Source organism: Littorina saxatilis, linkage group LG12 (genome assembly GCF_037325665.1).
Source record: "Littorina saxatilis isolate snail1 linkage group LG12, US_GU_Lsax_2.0, whole genome shotgun sequence".
Lineage (NCBI taxonomy): Eukaryota > Metazoa > Mollusca > Gastropoda > Littorinimorpha > Littorinidae > Littorina > Littorina saxatilis.
In genome coordinates, this window is record NC_090256.1 from 21,215,657 (window position 1) to 21,220,945 (window position 5,289).

The 5,289-nt window shown below is 38.9% G+C and overlaps 1 protein-coding gene across 3 annotated transcripts in view; it reads right to left on the minus strand.

Moving 5' to 3' along the window:
• LOC138981495 (vasoactive intestinal polypeptide receptor 1-like) overlaps positions 1–5,289 on the minus strand; it is a 229,091-nt gene that overhangs the window by 146,401 nt on the left and 77,401 nt on the right. The window lies entirely within an intron of this gene.

Consider the following 5,289-nt stretch of genomic DNA (forward strand, 5'->3'; position numbering starts at 1 on the left):
GCATCGGTAATTATTTTGCAGAAGAAATAAATCATCTTTTGTATTACAATTTGGGGAGGTTAATCCCGTCATTCCATTACAACAAGCTAAAACGTTGTACTTTTTGTGGTAAGTAGAAAGTCGATATTTAAGCTGATGGCGTAGTTTTTTTGTTTGTTTGATTGTTTGGTTATGACGCCAAACGAACCATCATCAATTGTGTGCAAGTGTCAAGAGATGACAGATGCGTACCTTTGTCATGTATGGACAAAAGCCGAGAGAACAAGAAATTCCTCCGAGGTAGGAAAAACACCCCCGTTGGTCAAAGGGAAATAACCATTCTCACTGCCACCAACTGAGAAGGTTATTTCCCTTTGACCATTAATATGTCCCTCTATAAGTCCTTGTAGAATCTTAATCCACCAATAACTCCCTAACCGTGTGTTTGACTGGTCCCAATTCTTGTAAGGACCGTCTCAGGAATGTATAGAACCTGTTCACCAAGTTTGGTGACGATCGGTCCGTTCATTCTTGAGATCTATATGCGAACACAAACACACAAACACGTCGACCGAATCCTATACACACCCCTATACCGGGGGTGTAAAAATAAGCAAAACAAATTAAATACACATACATTGAAAACGCAATTCCAATGTCCCCTTGGAAAACAGATCCCGTGCCCGTCCATAACGCGCTGGTTTAATGTCTAATACACCTTCCTTGCTGTCTCATACGTAACCATCTTTCCGGGAAAACCATAGATCCTTCTGACAGGGGATAAGAGGATCAGTCCACTTGGACAAACACCAAAACGCTTCGACCTGGCTGCTTCCAGTGGAGAATGGGAATTTTTCGGTTGAATGAATGTTGTAAGTGTTAACGTGGATAATCAATTCAACACAAGAGTTGCACTTTACACAGAAAGCAGCCAGGCGGTTGATTTGTGTTATGTGCCCAAGTGGAACGATTCTCTTCATCGCTTAGCGATGTGATCTTCATGGGAAGAACGGTCCCTCCAGGCACAAAAAACAAAAAACCCAAACAAACAAACAAAAATGTTTCTAATGAAAGGCCCTAATAACTTAGGGTTGGTAGGTCGTTATTTCTTTTTTAATTTCTTTGTGTTATATTAAAGACTTTTTATTTTTTTTTTAATTTCTTTTTTTATTACCAAGACGCATGCGCATGACTTAATTTCATTGGACGTAACTCGTGCGAATAGTGTCCCCCAGATGTCATGGAAGAGTAGCTTTTTCAGTAAAGTCTGCCAAATCGAGTTTTGTCATTTTGAATTAACTTTTTTTTTTTGAAGGGTAAAACATTTCCTAGGGTTGGGAAGAAAAATTAGGGTCGGTCGGGGAACCGTAAACATTGAATTTTCTTCAGGCTTATACGAAATTGACAAATTGGCAGCTGATTATGTGTTGAGCATCAGTTTCTTACAAATGCGACAGAGCGCACAATGTGATCATCATATCTATTAATCCTCAGATAAAATACCATTACCTGCACGTTGTTGAGGCGAATGTTTGTGTTTGTCTCGGGTGAAAGAACACTTTTCTTGTCATTGATAGACAATTTCACGCTCGCTCAATCTTCGTCATTTTTGACAAATTAATAGGAAAACAATTGTTCTTCGATTAAATTTTGATTTAAACAGCAACATGATTTGTTATTAGATTCACCGCAGCAAAAAATCACTGAGAAAATACTGAAAGCGTAAACAGGCTATTAGGTTTTGCAAAGCATGAGTATTCTTGACAGACTGTACAAACCGAGAACAAAATTTACCAAGGTTAAATAAAACGCTTTCCATACATTCCAAAAATAATGCCGTTATTATTGAACGTACAAATTGTGTTCATGAATCGTATTCCAAGTTCAAATGCCTCTATGATTTCCACTGCAGGATAAAACGAGAACGCTTGAATTCAGGCACTATTCACAAATTGATCTACTAATATGCAAAGCAACCACGCTGTTCCACGGTATCTAAAAGAAAAAGCTGGTTTATCCTACATACGTGAGAGAGACACTCGTGAGATAATAATCGTTCAAATCACACGTGTGTATATCATGTAAATGAGGTCATGTCAAGCAAATCTGGCAGGGACCTGTTTTTCCACTGCTTATGATGCCAAAGTCACCGAGACAAACGTCATTATAGAAAAACAAATTGCGCTCGCTAATTACCCTCGATGAATATTTAGAACTAACACGTCACGCCACACGTTAAGAGTGACGTTTCTTTACTTTGACGTAATAGATTGCACGAGGCTTTAGAAGAGATCGAGGTTCCAAAACAAGCGTCTTCAATTTAGCTGCCTCGACTGCATGACATTTTCAGTAAAATACACGTAAGTACAGTCTGTAGGATAAACAGAATACTACATGGCTTGCTGTGTCGTACCAGATTTACACTCGTTGCTTTTTCAAATAGTGAACAGACCGCTTTCGCTCGCAATTCAATATTTAAAAAAACACAACTCGTGTAAATCTGGTACGACACAGCAAGCCATGTAGTATCCTCTATATATGCGCACAAGTTTGTCCTTCTTTTTTCCCTCTTTCTCACTGACTGCCACAGCAACAGGAAGAACGCCATCTTCTCATAAGGTAGTCATAATCAGCGTTGTGACGTGTGTTCATTGACACGTAAAAGCGACAATGACGGATGCGTTATGACACCTGGCATTACTCTTGAACTGCGTCATCATAAGAAGAAAGAAAGAGAAGGAAGCAACGCATTGACAGAGCGTGGGTACGCACGCACGTCAGGTTTCGACTCATGGGGGGGGGGGGGGGGGGGTTACAACCACAAAAAAGGGCAATTTCTAAGCTAAGACCAGATAGCACCATTTTGGTTGTTTGTCTGTCTGTCTGCTTCTCTTTCCCGTGCGTTCGTGAAAACCTTCTTTGATTGCTTATTACGCGAAAGTGCACAACAAGAACGAAGGAATTGCAAAGGGGTGGGGGGGGGGGGGGGGGGGGGTGTTGAAGGGATGGTCGAAGGGAAAAGAAACAAACAAACAAACAAGCAAAAGAGAAAAAGGGAAAGAAAAATCGGTCGATAGATGAAAAGAAAAAAACAAAAAGAACACACACACACATTACCAAACTAATGCACATTTTAGCTATGACCTTCCTATTCATGTTCAACTGTTGACATGACAAAGTCACAAAGAAAAACTTCGTCTTGAAACTTCGTTCCAGATACATTGAAACTTTTTAAGTCCGCAGGGAGGCACACCAACAGACTGGTGTGACTGAAGCATTAACCTAGTTATAATGCTGTCTGAGATTCGTCTGACCTCAGTTCAAATTCCATTTGAAAGACCTTTGTACTGGACGTTACTAAGGGGATGATATTAACAAGTCGCGTAAGGCGAAAATACAACATTTAGTCAAGCTGTCGAACTCACAGAATGAAACTGAACGCAATGCAATTTTTCAGCAAGACCGTATAGGCGTAGCATCGTCAGTCCACCGCTCGTGGCAAAGGCAGTGAAATTGACAAGAAGAGCAGGGTAGTAGTTGCGCTGAGAAGGATAGCACGCTTTTCTGTACCTCTCTTCGTTTTAACTTTCTGAGCGTGTTTTTAATCCAAACATATCATATCTATATGTGTTTGGAATCAAGAACCGACAAGGAATGAGATGAAAGTGTTTTTAAATTGATTTGGAAAATTTAATTTTGATAATAATTTTTATATATTTAATTTCCAGAGCTTGTTTTTAATCCAAATATAACATATTTATATGTTTTTGGAATCAGAAAATGATGAAGAATAAGATGAACGTAAATTTGGATCGTTTTATAAATTTTTCAGATTTTTAATGACCAAAGTCATCAAGTAATATTTAAGCCACCAAGCTGAAATGCAATACCAAAGTCCGGCCTTCGTCGAAGAGTGCTTGGCCAAAATTTCAATCAATTTGATTGAAAAATGAGGGTGTGACAGTGCCGCCTCAACTTTTACAAAAACCCGGATATGACGTCATCAAAGGTAGTTATCGAAAAAAAGAAAAAATGTCCGGGGATATCATTCCCAGGAACTATCATGTAAAATTTCATAAAGATCGGTCCAGTAGTTTAGTCTGAATCGCTCTACACACACACACACACGCACAGACACACACACACACACACACACACACACACACACACACACACACACACACACACACACACACATACACACACACACACACACACACACACACACACACACACACAAACACACACACACACATACACCACGACCCTCGTCTCGATTCCCCCTCTATGTTAAAACATTTAGTCAAAACCTGACTAAATGTAAAAAGGTAGGCTACAACAAATGCAACCCACCAAATTGCTAATAACTTCTACATCTGTTGACCGAATTACTTCATATTTGGTGTAAAACTAACTTCAGCGTATGCCTGACCCGTCCTCAAAGTCGCAATTCAAAGTAATCCGGTCAAAACATGAAGAAGTTATGAGCATTTTTGTGGGATCCATTTTTTTGGGGGTCACCCTTTATGTGTCTTTAAAAGTACAACTTTGATATGGGTCAGTAAGTACCACGCTAAGTTGGTTCTATGTCTGTGTGGTAATAAACACTCTATACTTAATTACACTTATGACGTTCAAAGGATGCAATTTTCGTCTCAAGACTATTCTGATTTTCTTAGTTTTCTACGTATAAGTCGTGAAGTAGATTGTTGACAACGTGACTATCCGACCAAAGTTTCATGAAAAGAAAAATGATATTGAGATGGTTCATTCATCGTAAGCATGCGCACTAAACACTTAATGTTAAACCATTCTTTGATTACCTTAAAAGCAACTTAACACGCATAGATGTAACACAATCAATCAAATACAAATGATTAGATAAACGTACACAAAAAGTTCCAGTATCGCCTCGAGAAGGCCGTACTTTGATAATATACCGAGCAATTCAGTGAAACTGACAGTTACAAATTTCTGCTCAGTCACACTTTAAATCATTTTGAAAAGGGGATCGCCCTGTCACTTCTCGTAGGTCTGCTAAACATTAACCCGTTTCTGTAATATGAATTCATTGTATATGTTCTTTTTGTCCCCGATAAGACCTCCCCGGGGGCTAAACACGTGACCAAAGTAAAAAGTTAAAAGCGCGTGTTCAGTCCGTTTAATCAACAACAACAATTTGTTTTTTAAAGAAAGAATAAAAGGCACAGAGAAAGCAAGAATGAAAGAAAGAAAGAAAGAAAGACAGAACAAAGAAAAAGAACGAAAAAAAGAGACATATATCGAAAAAGAAAAGAAATACTGACATAC